This window comes from Mustela erminea, chromosome 1 (genome assembly GCF_009829155.1).
Source record: "Mustela erminea isolate mMusErm1 chromosome 1, mMusErm1.Pri, whole genome shotgun sequence".
NCBI classification, from domain to species: Eukaryota; Metazoa; Chordata; class Mammalia; order Carnivora; family Mustelidae; genus Mustela; species Mustela erminea.
In genome coordinates this window covers 149,841,073-149,859,857 of record NC_045614.1, presented here as the reverse complement: position 1 = coordinate 149,859,857, position 18,785 = coordinate 149,841,073, and the positions used below count along the sequence as shown (strand labels likewise).

The window sequence follows — 18,785 nt, the reverse complement described above, 5'->3', positions numbered from 1 at the left end:
TTTAGAGTGAATCTTCAGTGATTCAAATCGTGACTCCACTGTTGACTAGCTCTGCAAGCCCTGTACAATCCTTGTTCCTCAGTTTCCTCATCTGCAATTTTGGATGTTATCATAATGCCTACTTCCTAGGCTTGTTATGAAAATTGAAAGAATAAATCTGGAGAGTGCTTAGCATGCTACACATTAAGGAGCAATTGTTATAACTAAAGTGACTGGCAGACTGACTAAATAAATGCTTTACAGAGATTTTTATCCATGCATAGGGTAAAATCCTGTCCTTCAGAGGGGCTTTGAATACATAAGTGACTGACAGGAAAAAAATCATTTTTTGATTTTACTCTGATGAGTCATATTTAACAGACTGGTTCCATGCACAAGATTATTTGTAAAGGATGGAGATGTTGTTTACAACATTAAAACATTAAAAGTAACTGAAACATTGAGCTGTAGAAGAATGCTTTTTAAAATTATGGTGGATATATTCCACTGTGTACAGATATGGAAAAGTTCCCATGACATATTGAGAAAGAAAAAAAAAAAAAAGCAAGTTAAAGAGCTCTGTGTATGATTCAAACCTTGTAAAAAATGGGCTATATATAAATATATGTGTAAATGGTGAGAATATAAAAGATACACAGGAGAGAACCTGGGTGGCTTACTTGGTTAAGTGTCCGACTCTTGATTTTGGCTCAGGTCATGATCTCAGGATTGTGAGATCAAGCCCTGCATTGGGCTCTGCACTGGGCATGGAGCTGGCTTGTGATTCTCCCTCTCCCCCCACCCTCAATCCCCCTCTCTCTGCCTCTCTTAAAAATAAATAAATAAATAAATAAATAAATAAATAAATAAAAGATACACAGCAAATTATAAACAAGGGTATCTCTGGGGAGGAGAGTGGCATTGAGGTGGAGTGGGACCACGAAGGGGGCTTTTATTCTGCTTAGACTGCTTGTTTGATTTTTTTTTTTTTAAAGAAAGAATCTACATATATATTACTTCTGCAATGTAAAAAAAATAACTTTTAGAAGATCGGGAAGTAAGCAGAGTATATGAATAAATTATTCACAAAAGAAGAGAAATAGCCAATGAATAAATACATTAGTTAGTCAGCCATACTCATATTTAAATAAATAGAACCAAAAATTGTATCACATTCAATTTTACATCAACTTAGAAAAGCTCAAAGGAGATAATACCCATTGTTTAGCATCAAAAGACATATAATGCTGATAAAATGTCAAAAAATCCCACAGCAGTTGTGCATGTGTGTGTGTGTGAGAGAGAGAGAGACAGAGAGAGAGAGAGACACACAGAAGAAAAACAAACAAAAATATTAGTTAACATTCTACTTTTAGTATATGTGCAAGTATTTGCTATAAGAATGTTCATTATAGCATTAAAGGATTGGGAATATTGTATGTTTGACAATAGACTGCATAAATTATGATATCTTCAAGTAGTGTGATATTCAATAATTAAAATGCTACAGAGAAATGTGTTATAGAAGAAGTTATATATATATATATATATGTTGCATTCTTTAATGAATGGTAATCAATGGTATAGGTAAACTATCATAGGTATTGTATGATATCATTATTAACTTAAAACTAGAAGAGTATGCACCAAAGTATTATGATAATGTAGTTAGGAAAATTATAAAATGAAAGAATGATGACATAGAATTTGCCCTACCAGTTATTAAGATATATTATTACATTAATTTATAAATAATTTAAAAGAGATCATTTATGAGTGACAGGATTGCAGGTTTACTGTTCCATTTTGTGTGCTTATCTGTTTTATCTTGTTTTCTATAATTGCTGTATATTTTTATGTAGTTTAAAAAAATATTATAAGTTGCTCTTCAAAGAGTCTTAGGCCAGATAACTCAGAGTTCATTTACATAAGTTGTTTTTATATTTCACAGCATTTTCACATTATCTAGAAAAGCTGAACATGGTATCAGTTCTCCCTACTTCTGTTTACAATTTATGTAAAATTTGAAATTTTAAAATTTATATTGCTTTCTTAGGAGGATCAATTCCTTTCACCATTGTCTTCCTCACAGTCGTCTGGTCTCCTGGACTAGACAGAAAGAAAGAAAGAAAGGGCAGTGTGTGCAGAGCTCGCCCATTTACTACAGGGACTATGACCTGAGGACCCCCTTTCTCAGACTTGAAATGGATCACAATCCCCTGAAGGGCTTGTTAAAACACAACATCTAGGGAGTTTCTGATTTGGTACATCTTACTTTGGGAATCTAAAAATATCCTTTTTTGATAAGTTTCCAGGTGGTGCTGTAGCTGCTGGTCTGGGGGCCACAGTCCAGGAACCACTGTGCCTAGGCACATGTACCTTTCTCCTCTGATCCGGAGAGGCCAGCCTCCTTGACAGGCTTTGCTGTCTTTGGGAGGATGGTGACTGGAGAACACGGAGCGTAATCAAGCCTTGTCCCACTCCCTCCATGCTTTTCATCTTTTACTGCTTCTTAGGGAAAAGGTTAATTGGGTAATAGAGAAATCAAATTTTTTTTAAAAACTGTTGTGCAAGATTTACAGGTGTCTTTATTTTTCAAAAAGATTTCATTTATTTATTTGACAGAGAGAGGAAACATGAGCAGGAGGAGTGGGAGAGGGAAAAGCAGGCTTCCTGAGGAGGAGGCATCCAGACTCAGGGCTCCAAACCAGGACCCTGGGATCATGACCTGAGCCATAGGCAAATGCCCAATGACCGAGCCACTCAGATGCTCCTTACACGTATCTTTAGATATTTCTGAGATTAAAATGTTATCAGCATGGGTATCTGAATTACATGAGGTTACACAGCACCACATTTCATTATATGAAATAACTGAATGTAAATTCCAATTTTGGCTATATGAATTTTATTTACTTTGTTTTTTGTTTCTAATACCTCTGTCTTCCTTGTTTGTTAATTTCTCGGCTAAACTTAGATTTTTAAAAAAGATTTTGTCATAGTCATATGTGAGATCTGCCTATAAAGTATTTTTTTTTTTTTTCTTTTTTTTATTTTCTTTCTTTCTTTCTTTCTTTCTTTCTTTTTTTTTTTTTTTTTTTTTTTTTTTTTTTCCCCTCACAGTCTAGTGTTTGCTATGCAGGTTATACTAACCTGAGGGAGAGAAATGAGTAGGGGTACAATGTTAGGGATTATCTGTTCTTTAAGAGTGTAGTGGAACTTGCCTGTAAAACCATCTCAGCCTAGCGTGCTTTTGAAGGGTAGGTTTTCTATGTTTTGCTTGAGACATTTTTAACTGCTACACAATTTCATATTTCTTGAAGTGTATATAGTTGAATTATGTTATAATTCAAATCACAGAAGTATAGCTCAAAGAATTTATACAGAATTAACACAGGTATGTAACCAACACACACTGAGAAATAGAATATTACCAGCATCCCACAAGCATAACTTATAAGTTTTTGTTTTTTAAGTGCCACCAGATCTTGACTTCTACCAACTGTTAAGTGAAAAGAAATAAGGATTTGTAAATAACAATGGAAAACAGCTGAATTTATTGCTTGCCTGGCAAGTACCATTTAGGTATAAATCCCATTTCTCTTTGTGCAGAAACTAAAAGAGCTTGATATCTATTTAAAAAGAGGCATTCAAAATTAGGGAACTTTTTAAGTTCAGATTTCTGGTGGCTCAGAAGGTAGACTAGAAACTTCTTTGCCAGTGGCCACCATCATGTTTCACCTTACTACTCACTGGAACCCAGGACTCAAACAAGCCCAGAATGGGTTGTACAAAATTCCAGGGCCCAGGGTGGTTTAGACACACGTGTGTGTACATTCTCAAAGTTGAACAAAAATTTTCTTTAAGACATTGTAGATGAATTTTAAAAACCTTGGGCAAGTAGAATCATGTACTGTGTATTCTTTTGTGTTTAGTTTCTTGTGCTCAATATTACATTTATAAAATTCATCCAATGTTACTGCGTGAACAATAGAGTTCATTTACTCTGATTATTGGGTAGTGTTCCTTTGTGCAGATATAGTATAACTTATTCATCCTTCTTATCATTAATAGATATTTGAATAATTCCAATATTTGTTCTAGGAGATTTCTTTTAGTATTTTTAAAAACATACACATACACTTCCATTGGGCCTATGCCCAGGAGCAGAATTTCTGAGTCACAGGGAATGCCTAGGGCAACTTCAGTGGGTACTGCCAGTTTTTCATAGCAATTAAACCAGTTTATAATCCCAGCAACAGTACAGGAGTCCAGTGGCTTCACATCTTTGTCCTTACTTCCTATCATCAGTCTTCTAAATTTCTTGGTGAATGTGTAGTACTATTTCATTGAAATTTTAATTTGCATTTCCCTTATCATGAGTGAAGATGAATTATTTTTAATTTCTTCCCTTGTGAAATATTTGTTCAAATATTTTATCCATTTCCTATCAGTTTTTTTTTCCCTAAAGAATTATAGGCATATGTAACTACACACACACACATGCATATATACATATCCTACATATATACACATGCATGTTCTTAGTTTGTGGCCCTGATGGTTATATTTATAAAAATATCTTCCATTCTGTGACTTGACTTTTCAGTCTTGTTTTCTGTGACTTGTTCTTCTTATGATCTTAATGGTGTCTTTTATTAAGCAGAAATCCAGAAGGTATAAATTTTTATAAAAACTTAAATGATTCTGGGTCAATTCATGTTTTCCCTTTCTTCAGTTTATCTTGTTAAGTTGTAATTTACTTAGCAATTTTCCTTTTATTTTTTTCAAATTTATTAGCATAAAGATGCTCCTACTACTACTTTATGATTTTTTAAAGATTGTACTCTATCTATATTATGAATTCTTTTATTGTTCCTAATACTATTTAATTGTACCCATTCTATTTTTTTCTTGACAAATACTGTCATAGTTCTGTCTATTTAAAAATTTCAGATTTTAAAAATATTTCCATCATTGTGACATCTTTTTTTTTTAATTTTTAATTTTTTATAAACATATATTTTTATCCCCAGGGGTACAGGTCTGTGAATCACCAGGTTTATACACTTCACAGCACTCACCAAAGCACATACCCTCCCCAATGTCCATAATCCCACCCCCTTCTCCCTCATTGTGACATCTTAATTAAGATATACTTCTTTCTACATCATAAATATATTTAAAACTTCCCTAAATTTAATTTAGAATATGGAAGACTTGAAATTCTTTACCAAGGAAGTGTGTTTGTATGAGTTTAAGGACATTAAACAAACAAACAAAAAAAATCCTATAGGAAACAGGATACAGCGTATTTAGATGCCAAATAGTATGCTCTGGTTTTTCATTTTAAGTTCTAGTCTTAATTTATGACATTTTCTGAAATTCAGCCATTGTATTTTATATATATATATATATATATATTTTTTTTTTTTTTTTAAGATTTTATTTATTTATTTGACAGAGAGAGAGAGAGAGAGAGATCACAAGTAGGCAGAGAGAGAGGCAGAGAGAGAGGAAGGGAAGCAGGCTCCCTGCCTAGCAGAGAGCCCGATGTGGGGCTCGATCCCAGGACCCTAGGATCATGACCTGAGCTGAAGGCAGAGGCTTTAACCCACTGAGCCACCCAGGTGCCCCATTGTGTTATATTTTTAATCAGCTTTTCATCTCATAGATTTTATATGTGAGGCCGAGAAATAGGCTAATACTGACAAGAAATCGTATTATATAAAATTAATGATTGCTTTTGAAATAGCTGAATAAACATGTTGGAGGCATTTAGGGCATGGTTTTCATGATAATCTGACTTTAGTCTAAGTAGGTATGAAAGCATTAAAAGCAGAGTTTTTATTTGCTTCAAAGATAGAACTGTACAGGGTCCCTGACTTCTGGTGAAGGCTTTTTCACTTCATCTTGAATTGGATGTTGCTTTTTCTCACTCACACCCCGAGCAGAATAGAATTCCCTTCCCACCACAGCAGGTCAGCTCCAAGTAGAGAGCAAGGAAGCGAGCATTTTGCAAAAAGAAAACAAGGCTATTTCTGGAAAATATGTTATTGGTGACAGCATTTTCCAGAATATATTAGGAAAAGAGAAAGAAAAAACTCTTCAGATTTTTTAAATTAAGATAAAAAAAATCCTTAGAACTCAAGCCCTCTACAGTCTGCCTCCACCCAAAATAGAAAAAAAAAAAAAAAAAAAAGTAAAAACAAAAGCAGTTATTAAGAACTCTCCAAGTCTAAACTCTTGCCAATAAGGAGAAACGAAAAATTTATTTTGCTCTTAGTATAAAATACAAGATTTGAGGGAGTACCTGTGCCTCGTAAGATGGTATGGAGTTATTAGGACTCTTGGCTTCAGAGAAGGGATCAGTAAATTAAAGAGAACCAGATAACAGGATAGGGGAGGACAATCCAGAAGGTTCAAGTCAGGGGCATGGGTGTTGGGCATCCACACGTCACTAAGACAGAGTTAGGAAGCACATTACAGGTGGTAATGTATGCTCTCCTGCATCCATAGCAGGCATTGATGATGGGGGTGGGGGGAGCATTTGCTTCCCGTTGAACTCCAGCATGGCCCAACCGTCGCCCTGAGGTGTGTATTGACTGTTGCCATTTCTAATCTGCCTAGGAGGGTTGGCCCATGAGAAGCAGCTACTTTGCTTTCACGAGGTTAAGGGGTTCAACAATTAGTTAGGAGAAACTAAGACTTGATAGCAAAATTACATCACATGTGTATGTTGGATGTGTGTGCTTACATGGAGCAGTCTTAATATTCTTATTTCACTGAACACATTCAGTCACTGTCAATCAATATCTGTCTTTATAAAATCTTGCATTAAATAGCTTCTTCAGGGATTATTAGAGATGGATCTCTGGATTAGGGTGAGCCTTCCTCACAATTGAGTACAACAATTCTGGTTTCTGCACTCTGTATAGTATGCTGCCTTAATAAGGCTTATTCCTACTCTGTTGTACAACCTTATGCATGAACTGTTTGGTATTTGTTTGCTTTCTTTGTTTCAGAATGACTTGTTTTCAGTCCTCTTATGCTGTGACCATGGTAAATTCCCTATTCTTGATTTTAACAAGTATGTATCAAAACACAATCATCAGCCCCAGTATCTTGGGGGCAGAAAGCCATGGTCGGGCTGGAGCTGGAGATGTGGGCTTTAGGCATCCGGTGATTTGGACTGCCATAGGTGGCCCACTAGAGCAGGATTATGATTTGGTGAGGTGACGAGGACCAGAAGAGGATGCATGTGACCTCAGGTTTTAGGACAGTGATTCTCAACCACAGAGAGATCCTGCAAAATACCAAATTGTGCTCCAACTTCCATCCTGAGATTTTGATTTAATTGGTTTTCTATAACTCCCAGGCCAAGATATCTTTTAGAAGCTCCCTAGGTATTTAATATGCATCTAATGTAGAAAACCATTGTCATAGGGGGTTAAATTTTGTTTAGGTCAAGGGGACATAACTGGCAGGTGACTGGTTATTTATTAGGTGTTGTTTCCAGAAGTAGGCTCAGTGGTAGCCACAAAAATCAGACAAGTCTGCATTTGTCCCATAGGGAGCAAATGCTTCAGTACCAATTTGCTTCCAACAGTCCTTTATCATATTAGCCCTGTTTTTCTCCTGTGGTTAAATCCCCAGGGCTACTCCAATTTCTTATTATGAAAGAGTCATATTTTCCAGCTAAAGGTCACCCTTGGACTGTCTTTTGGTATGGTATTTACAAGTGTGCTATCCTCCCTCTACACACACCAAATTTTTTTTTTTTCATTTGGGGTTATGGAGTCACCTTCATTGATCCAGAAGTATGTGATATTGCTATAATCCTACAGATCTCTTACATAAACCTAAATGAAGGTATAGGATCAAACAATATATTTACGGCAGCTGGAAGAAGAAAGAATAAAGATGGCTAAGCAACTGGATATGCTTTGGCAGCAGAAGTACTTTGTCAACAGAAATAGAAATTTGGATAGTGTGGGAAGAACCGTGAAAATAAGAAGACTTTAGTGACCATGAAAGTATTGAATTTTCAGTGATTGAATGGATTTTTTTGTTGTTCATATGGAGAAACTACCCACACTCCTATCTATTCAAATTGTTTATTAGATTTTTATTCAATACTTTCTGCTGAGATTTCTTAGAGTAATTCAAGTAATTCCTGCCTTCCTTTGAAAATAATAAAGTAAGCCTTAGAAAATGTAACAATTTTGTTAAGATTTAAGAATTCCAATGTCGAATTCAAAATAAACTTGGACAATGCATTAATGCTTCAGTCTGTTCTCACCTCCCAGGAAATGTCTGCTCTAGACACAAGTGGAAGCTGCATACATCATGCCAACTCAGAAGAGAACAAAGGAATTTGTCAAGAGATAATGTCAGACTCTTCAGACACATTCCAATTGATTATTGCATTTGGAAGATTTCTAGACATTTGTTGATCTAAAGAAGGTGAGCTGAACCTAATCCATAATTTATCAGTTCCACTGAAAAAACTATCAGAAACACATTTGTCCATAACTAGGTATGCTTTTTTGTGTGAGAAAATAGATCAGTAATTAGCTCTTCTGGAAAAGACCCTTTTCTGATAATGGAAGTTTTTACCTTTGATTTGTTGCTGATGTAACTAGATAATCATTTATAATTTTCAAAGATCTATATCTATGGGAAAAAAAACTCAGAATTAATACTTGATCTTCAACTGTTTGATTAATTCTAATTTTGATTATTGAAAAATATGTATTTTGATTATTAAAAATATATTTGTGGAGACTAGTATCAGTAGAAGAAGTAAAGAGACTTTTAATAGATGGGTTTTAAGTGCCATTTTAATTCTGCTTTTATGCTGTGTTACAGAGAGCTAAATTCCATGGTAACACAGCGGTATCTTAGTTTAACCATGGAGTGCTTTATATAATAAGCATTGCACATAATTGACTATTCATGGCATTACATGCAACCTCATCAAAACCAGGAGAAACAAGGTGCATATGGAAACAGCTGAGTTATTAAGACACTGATTATTTAATTGTTGCATATAAGTAGTTTCTTAGGTTGGAATGTGCACCTTTGAGGAAACAATGTAATATTTGAAGTTCTTACAGACAATTACATTTCTTAACAGGAGAATTAAGTGTATTTCTAAACTGTGGTCAGTTGAGATGTTGTTTTATCACATCTGTCCTTAAATCTTAGCAGTTGGAGTTATTAATGCTGTTGCTCTTCTCCCAGACACATAGATTTCAGATACAGGCATTTTGACTCAGCCTTATTTCCCTCCACGTCTTCTCTTTTCCTCATTGCAAAGCATCTATGCAGCATGTTTAATCTTTCTAATGCATGGTTCCCAATATAACACCCGCTCAGAAACCATTAGTGCTTCTGCAGTGCATGTTTTAAGTGAAATCTCTACTGCTCTTACATGACAGTAGTATTACCAAAAAACCTGGCATTTTCAAATACTGTGTCAAAAAACCAACTGTTGAAATGGGTGTGTGGGATAGTGACACACGAGAGATGGCATAAACAATACCAAATCAGCAATAACCACATTATATTTTTCAGGATTTTCAATAATGAAGATCTTTAAAACGGCCAGAGTAATCTTTTTCGAAAAGTGAAGTAATAAACTGGTTGATCAGAACTGCCCCAAATAAACTGAAACATCCCCGGAAAAATTCTGAAGAGCATGTAGGATCAGACAAGAATCAATAAACTCTGTACAATCAAAATGTGTGTAGTGCTGTTTACAACCTCCAGCAGGATCCAGAAGAAAGAACGCCAGCTGAGCCTCCATTGACTGCACACCAAACAGGTGTGAGTTCCTGCACTGTTGACGGCATAGCGTTTTTCTACTCTTCGAGGTGCTTCTTCCCAATCACGGTAATTTTATATCCAGCCGCTGCTGGAGTCGTGCCAGTCTTGCTCCTTAATTATTCAATCACGTTCTTAACAATTCATGTTACAAAAACTCACGCCGCAGGAGAAATGCCTGTACAAATTCTTCAGTCTAGGAGGCAGGTGAGGACCCCACCATCTAGGCTTCATCTGCTTAAGCTGCCGGCTCAGCAGATAATACAGCAGATGGTTAGGAAGGTAGGCTTGAAGATCGCTCTACCTCTGTTCAAATTCCAGCTCCTGTACTTGCGAGCTGTGCTCTCTGAGGCAAGTTATGGGAATTCTTTATGCCTTAATTTCTTCATCTGTAAAATGGTGGTGATGGTGATACTATTACCCCTGCAACAGTATTGTGGAAATCAGACCAGAGTTACTGGATCTACATATGTAGAGCATGGGCCATCCTTAGCATGCGGTCCTCAAACACTGGAGAGGGCGTTTCTACTCTCGGCTGTCTGGATGGCCATTTCTTAACATAGGCTTCTTTGCTTCTGTTGTTCCCTCTAATAAGCATGCTATTTCATTCATGTTGTTTCATCCTGCTCAAATTTATCTACTCCCATACGTCTTTTCTGATACATGTCTTTTATGAGCTTTTTAAATGGATGGAACTTCCTTCCCTTTGTGTCTATTGTACATCCTTTCCCCCGGAGACTTAAGTGAAAACCATTCGAGTGATTGATTATATATGCGTAATGTACACATATATTTATATTTGTGTCAAAGCTGTCATTTGTGGCTCCTGCAGGTGCTAGAGAAAACCTGAAATCCAGGACTGTTCCTGTATGCCTTGTGATTTTGCTAGATTAGACGTGCGTGTTCCAGTTCGTGATATGTAATTATGTTTGTGAACAGGTTACCCAGTCTTCAGAGACTTTTAATGCCAGGAAACAAACTGAGGGCTGCTGGTGGGGGTGGGACAGATGGGGTGGCTGGGTGATGGACACTGGGGTGGGTATGTGCTGTGGTGAGTGCTGTGAATTGTGTAAGAATGATGAATCACAGACCTGTACCCTTGAAACAAATAATACATCATATGTGAATGAAATTAATTAATTAATTAATTAAAAGGGAAAAAAGTACAGGAAAAATGCTATATAAACTCACACTGTGGGAATAAAAATCTCTTTATGCAAATAAATAAATAAATAAATAAATAAGGATCTTTTAAACCCAAACCAGTGTTAATGCCATGTTGATACCATCGTGGTAACCCTCACTTGATGCTTCTTTTGATAGGTTTTGCCATCCTATTTTCTAAAATGAATGTAGGGTTGCCTGGGTGTCAGTGGGTTAAAGCCTCTGCCTTTGGCTCAGGTCATGATCTCAGGGTCCTGGGATGGAGCCCTGCATTGGGCTTTCTGCTCCGCAGGGAGCCTGCATCTTCCTCTCTCTCTCTCTCTCTCTCTCTCTGCCTGCCTCTCTGCCTACTTGTGATCTGTCAAATAAATAAATAAAATCTTTAAAAAAAAATGAAGTGAATGTAATGATTGAGCCAAATCACTACAGAGAATGGTTTACAAATACATTTTATTTGGAAAAAAAAAAAAAATGAAGACTTAAAGAAAACCTCAAACCTCCACCCACCCAGTCAAGGCCTTGGTTCTAGCATTTTGTATCCTGCATGGTGTTCAAAAGAATATTTCTTGATGGAGGGGATTAGGTGAAGGAGTCAGCTTCCCCATTGCAAGGAATGTGTGTGTGTGTGTGTGTGTGTGTGTGTGTGTGTATGTATAAATAATATATATAATATAAATATATAATTATATGATATATAAATATATATACATATATTTATAAATCCCCCTTTTTTCTGCTTATAATAATCATTTTTAATTTACTACTTTAACATGCAGCAACACTTCACATTCTATTTTGGAGTGATGAGAGACCAGTCAGAGTAGAGAAGGAGGAGAGAGGCTTCTCTATTTTGCACTGTGGTCCTTTGATAAGAACACTTCAGGGTTTACTCAATTAAGGGGTCGTCAGGTGATTCTGGACCTGCTGCTGAAAAACGATGAGATAATACTTAGAAATATGTGTCTCTGTTTATCTCTGTAACCACAGGTATGTGCCTGAGTTTCCCAACAAATGGCTAATTATCTCTGCATTTTCAGTGGTCTAGCGGCCGATACTGAAAGCCCCAGAATAAGCAAGCTTCACTGTAGGACCCATCTGGACTCTTCGCCGTTCATGTGGGTGATACTAGTTATAGAAATTGGTTTCTCAGAGCCTATGCAAACCTCCTGATTTTGTTTCAAATTTACTTTCTTCCCCATGACATCATTTGGAGATAGCCAAATAGCCAACCTTATTTTCTTTTGTACTTGTCCAAACTATAAGCTGGATAACTTTTCTCAGCATACATTTGCATTTTCTACAAATGTCATTTCAAATAATATTTAAACTCTATGGTTATTAATGTTTTATAGCACCTGATGCAATCTAAGGGTTTTAAAAAGTGAGGGGAATTTTCCTCTGCAAGAGATTTATTTTGTTTTAACTAGGGAGCCCAAGATTCAAGTCAAGGTATCAAAGGTGTTGTTTGACACTGTTGGGATGGTCGTTACTTATATTTACAGATTTCAAAATGGAGTTAATTCTTCACAGAATCTTGTTTTTGTTGTAATAATTTCAAATTTAAACAATTAATATTACTATTTAGACTGGTGTAGGGTTGCTCTGTAAGCATATAATTTTTATATTTGTTGACATATAATTATTTTATATGTGCATACTGGGTCAATGGAGCTAAATAATTTTAGCCATGTTGAACTCTATGTACATGTATTCATATAAATTTAATAAAATATAATTTTTTTAAAGATTTTATTTATTTATTTGACAGACAGAGATCACAAGTAGGTGAAGAGTTAGGCAGAGAGAGAGAGAGAGGAAGAAGCAGGCTCCCCGCTAAGCAGAGAGCCCGATTCGGGGCTTGATCCCAGGACCCTGGGATCATGACCTGAGCCAAAGGCAGAGGCTTTAACCCACTGAGCCACCCAGGTGACCTTAAATATAATTTTTAAATGCGTGATTTTATATAAAATTATTTTGTATAGTTCATGCATTTTATTTTATCGTAGCAGATGATATATAAATATAGATATATAGATGTAGATATATATTGAATAGATTTTCCATAGTCTAGTGCTTTTTATGCCTTTGAAGTTGTGAGAATTTAGTATTTATTCATGAGCTATAGTCTAGAAGCTATTAAGAAAATATAAGAAATTTTAAGAACAACGTTTTTTATCCTAAAGGTTTTCCTATTGTATTTAAACTTTGCTTTTAATGCACATTCTTATTCTATTCTTTGTAGGACATAGTGGTTTTCTATTAAGTAAATTGCCATTGGTCTTACTAAAGGGATTCATCCTAAAATATGCCCATGGAGAGCTACCATGAGACAGGGTCCTAAGAGTTGATCTTGATGTTTAGGTCTTCTCCCAGTGCTGTGGAAGAATGCATAGCTACAGAAAAAAAAAAAAAAATCAAATTATAGGTGTCATGGAAAACAAGAGCATTGGAGTGAATCTAAACTCATCTGAAGGCAAAAGCAAGTCCATGAATTCGAAGAAAAATCATGTCGTGTAAAGCTGTGGAGATGAGAAGCATACTGGATTGTGGGATTCAAGGTGGGTTAGGACTGGTGTCCTAAGACAATGCCAGGGCATTAGAAGTTCATTCTTGCGTGGCCTAAGTGTCCAACACTGCACCAGGTAGACTTAGTCACTTTAGCCATTTACAAGGAATGTGTGTGATAAAGAAATTGATGGCTACCTTTGCAAAATTTGCTAACTTCGAACAGGAGTTCTAATTTAATTTTTGATGACTATTTTTAATAGCAACTAACTTTTTATGCCTTCAGTTACTACCTCTGTTCTTTTCTAAATAGTTGCCAAAAGTCTACTTCTTTAGCCGCAGAACCTGTCCCATTTCCAAATAACCAATGTAAACATTTTCTGTTGGATATCATTTTGTTACCTCAAAATAACAGATCTGAATCTGTATTTACTGTCTTCCCCTGAGCTGGATTTTCCATGTAATATGGTTTTATTATGACATCCATAGACTCCATGTACCCGTTCTCCAAAAGTTTAATTTTGCTTTTATTTTTGCCTTTGTTTAAACTTAGACCTTGAGTTAAGTTGGAGAGCTGATGTAAGCAAGACAAAGATTAATTGACTGGACATATTACCTGTTCTATTTTTGTATACTTCCAGCTTACGTACGGAATTTATATGAATAAGAAGCAGCTGGGCCTAAGCCTCCTTCATGGCCTTGGGGGATCTCCTATAATGGTTTCTAGGATTTTATATAGGAGATAATACTTTTACTAATAGTAGAAAATCAGAGGTGCAACGCTGTTGTTCAGAGCAATAATCTGTGTGCATCAAAACAATGCGAACTATGTCCAATACATCAGGCAAATAAGAAAAAATGGGGAATGTGATTTTATTAAATTACCATAAGTTATGAGCCATATTTTTTCAATTCAAAAAAATTAAATTCACTTTTAATTTTAATGGTTTAAATTGGGAAGCATCTTTCAATTGATGCCAAAATATAATTGATGTCAAAAGAAGCCTATATGCCTTTGGGCAGTGAAATAAATTGTAAAGTCATTGTCATTTCTTTTTCCTTTTTTTAAAAAAAGATTTTACTTATTTATTTATTTGACAGACAAAGAATCACAAGTAGGTGGAGAGGCAGGCAGAGAGAGAGGAGGAAGCAGGCTCCCTGCTGAGCAGAGAGCAGATGCTGGGCTCCATTCGAGGACCCTGAGATCATGACCTGAGCTGAAGGCAGAGGCTTTAACCCACTGAACCACCCAGGTGCCCCAAGTCATTATCATTTCTGAGCTTATAGTATCATGGCCAAGAATTAAAGGCATCTGTTCTTCTGACTCCTGTTTCATCTGACTTCCACATGAGAAGAGTTATTTGCCTTTGTACCACTAGAGCTGTTTGAATTTTAAATTGGACTTGTATATGTTATTTAAAATGTCCTCAGGAAAAAAATATAACCTTTGGGAGCATGGGAATGAAAGTTACTACAAACCCAGATGATCACTTGTCTTTTGTCATCCAGTCTGATTCAAGACAATAGTATTGCCAAATCACTTGGAACTGATCAGAGACTTTTCAGAACTAGACAAGATTTTGGGGGCCAGTTTTTGAGTCCTGAGGACTATCAGTCATATAATTAAGAGCCAAACAAAACCAAAGCAAGTAACTAAGAGTTTAACCAAATGGAGAATGCGAGAAGAAATGGAGAAAATGGAGAAGTGAATGGAGAAGAAACTCTAGGGTTATCTGATGTGTTTCACAATTATACTGCTGTTCCTGAAGGTGCTGAAGAGATTAGGATCAGGTGTACTGGTAATCTCTGTGATTCTATACCGAACCTCCGATCAGCAGAATTTATCAGTACGATCTTTGGACTTAGAATTTGTCGTGACTGAGAAGCTAATATTGATGAACAATGTGGCAAGGGATTTTGCACCTAAGTGTATGCTGTTTTGGGGTCGTTTTTTAAATTTCTAATTTTTTTTAAATTTTTAAAGATTTTATTTATTTATTTGAGAGAAGGAGAACAAGCATGAGTGGAGGAGAGGGGCAGGAAGAGAGGGAGAAAAGAGACTCCCCGCTGAGCAGAGAGCCTGATGTGGAGCTCGATTCCAGGACCTGAGCTGAAGGCAGACGCTTAACTGACTGGGTCACCCAGGTGCCCCTGTTGGGTGGCTTTTAAATGTGTACATTTTGATACAACATCTTCTTTTGAAATTTTACTCCTAAATTGATATGCCTTAAAAATTAATACTGTTTTAGAATTAGGGAAATGGTGGCAAATTAATAGTGTCTTTAGAAAAGATGGAGGCTGCAACTCAACTTTATTTGCATTACTCTTAGGTTGTAACTTTTTACTCTAAATTATTCATATTTGTATCCATTATCTTCCGTACCCAGCAGGAACTTTACTGAGGGAAGAAACTGTGAGTACAATTAGTGTCCCCTAATTTGCACAGAATAGGAGCTATACATTCTTGGTGGCCTGAAGAAATTAGGAAGAGGTGAAAGAGCAGAAAAACAAGAGGGAAAGTGAGAGCTCAGGGGAAATGTTGTGTCAGAAGCCAGGAGCAAACACTGGCCAGTGGCCTCTCCCGACTCTCTTGACGCTGTGGGGCAAATCTCCAGCATTTTCACCTGTCTGTTCAATATTCCGTCTTTCGCAATCTCCACACATTACGAAGCAACTGCTTTAGGTTAACGCTTAGTTTTAAATGGGAATGCAAAAATAAACTAGCTATAATCTGTCTAAAGGGAGGGTTTGTGTCAAAGATTGTGTATAATGAGAATATACCTGGTGCAATGTAGACACACAAGCAATTATGAGTGTAAAGAGGAGGTCTAGTTTTCCACATGCAAAGTAACACTAAACATGATGGTGTGTTCAGAATAATGGCAAATAATTTATTTTCATGTCTTCAAATGATGTCACATTACTTATTAAGAATTTTAATAAAGAAGTATGCCTTTGTGTATCATGGATGCCCAGAAAAGTAGATGTTACGGTTCAAATCCCTTCACTTTGATTTATTAATCCTCCGTTTATTTGGATGCTGTGTCACAGAGTACAGCTAATAAAAGCATGAACATTTGTCTCTGAGCAAGTTTGATTTGAGGTGAATAACATTAAACAACAGCCTATTGACAAGCAATTAAACACCACTTCCCCTAGCACTGCTGTGAATTATGGTGGTCCTAAGTAATGGAAGCATCCTTATGTTTTAGAATTCCAATATAATCTAAGATGAGAAGAACCTTTAATTAGATTTTCAATAGAATCAGCGAAGACCCACTGCTCATCATCTTGACTGCTTATCTGCATCGACTGAGGCCAAAACAAAACGAAGATAAATAGCAAAATTCATTAACCATCCATTTACTTCAACTGCAGCTTCCAATTGAATCGACATTATTCATGCCTACTGCCATCTCCTCAGGGAATATCACACAGCATTCCCCAGACAGAGTGCTGTGCCTCTTAACTTGAACTTTTAGAGTCATTTAGTCAACTCTTCTGCACCACAGAGTAACCTCACGAAGCAAAAAGAAATCAGGTGGTTTTCTAATTCCATTTACACTTAAAATGTTTATTTGAAGAACAAGAACTAAACAGAGGTACCAGGTAGAAATTGTGTGCCTTTTTCAGCAACAGAAAAGAAAGGCAGTCCCCCAAATGCCCAACAGAAAAAGTCACAGGAGATATTTGCATCGCCCAAGATCATAGTCTAGTCAGCCTGGAAGAACATTTACAGAAGAAAGGTGACTATAATACTCTCCTGCAAGTGAAGAAGCTATTTTTTCACCGTGTAGATTCGAGGATGCAAAAGTCATGAAATACAGGCACTGTGCGAGCTCTTATTGTCTATAAAATGTCCTCTGAGGAAGTGTTCACTAAACTAAGATACTGCCCAGGACCAGTATTAGTGTGTTTAATTAGCAGCCTCCTTCCAAGAAAGCCTTGTCACTTGCTCGCAGGTCTTATTCCCAGTTTTTTTTTTTTTTAAAGATTTTATTTATTCATTTGACAGATAGAGATCACAAGTAGGCAGAGAGGCAGGCAGACAGAGAGAGAGGAGGAAGCAGGTTCCCCGACAAGCAGAGAGCCAGATGCAGGGCTCGATCCCAAGACCCCAGGATCATGACCCGAGCTGAAGGCAGAGGCTTTAACCACTAAGCCACCCAGGCGTTCTTCTTATTCCCAGTTTTCACCCCCCTCTCCATCCCAGGGCATCAGCACAGGTATTCTTATGTTTTGCAATGCACCACAGTTTGTGAAGTTTTAACAAGCAGCATTTGCTGTCAATTAAGGCAGTGTTTTATTCACATGTGCCAACCTCTGAAGAACTGCTTTAAATTAGCTCACAAAGAAATGAATCCGTTTTTTTAAAAAAAAAAAAATCTGTTTCTTCGTTGCCTGTGCCTTTCACATAATTCTAATTACCATGCCTATTAAATGTTTTTAAATCATATAAAATTTTGCGGAGAAAAGGATTTCATTACAGTGGCATGCGGGTTAGCCACTTTGAAATGATGCTTATACTATCTGAATTATACCTGGTCATCCAAGAAGAAACTAATAATGATTACATCATAAACAGACAGAAACCAGGTTGCTAAGGAAAGACAAAAGAAAATTAACTCCGTAATTAGGTAACCAAGGTTTTTGTCTACATAATGCCAAAATAGCTAATTTAATATGTTGAATGAGTGAGACTGGTTTTTATTATGTAAGCAAAACAAGGGACTGATTCCCTGATGCTTTTGTTCTTCAATTAGTCGCGGTGGCAGTATATACACATAACTTAAATATGCTTCAAGCTGCTTTTACTTTGTATCTCAGGCAACATTTCTTAATGAGTCTGCCAAAAGAGAAAACAAATTTTCTCTTTAGCTAGGAAGCAATTTCTATATTCAGAAAGAAGTTTGATCATTCTGGTTGAGTTTACCAGTAATGTTGGTCCACAAAGTAATTTGCATGGTGTGGGTCTAAACGTGCGCGCGCGCGTATATGTGTGTGTGTGTGTGTGTGTGTGTGTGTGTGTGTGTTACTTACCAACATTGAGATGGTTTGCCCAGAGCAAATCAGTTCTTCAAAAAGTCTAATTAAATATGTTTATATATTTTAGTCAAGAAATGCTGATAGGATAGATAAATAACCAGACCTGTGGATCCAGGGCTTACCTTAGAAAATTCATATCACTTTTGATTCCATTGCACCTTCACTCCTGGTTTATCTTTGAACTTTCTTTGGGATTTCTAAAGCCAAGCATGGGTCTTCCCTTAGTTCTAAAAAAACAAAACAAAACAAAACAAAACAAAAAA

At 36.4% G+C, this 18,785-nt stretch overlaps 1 long non-coding RNA gene across 3 annotated transcripts in view; it reads left to right on the top strand.

Moving 5' to 3' along the window:
* LOC116592948 overlaps positions 1-10,841 on the top strand; it is a 214,734-nt gene extending 203,893 nt beyond the window's left edge. For all 3 annotated transcript variants that reach the window (XR_004286670.1, XR_004286672.1, XR_004286669.1), the window contains 2 exons: positions 8,289-8,445; positions 9,559-10,841. This is a non-coding gene — a long non-coding RNA (uncharacterized LOC116592948). The remainder of the gene's footprint in view (positions 1-8,288; positions 8,446-9,558) is intronic.
* The last annotated feature ends 7,944 nt before the right edge of the window (positions 10,842-18,785 follow it).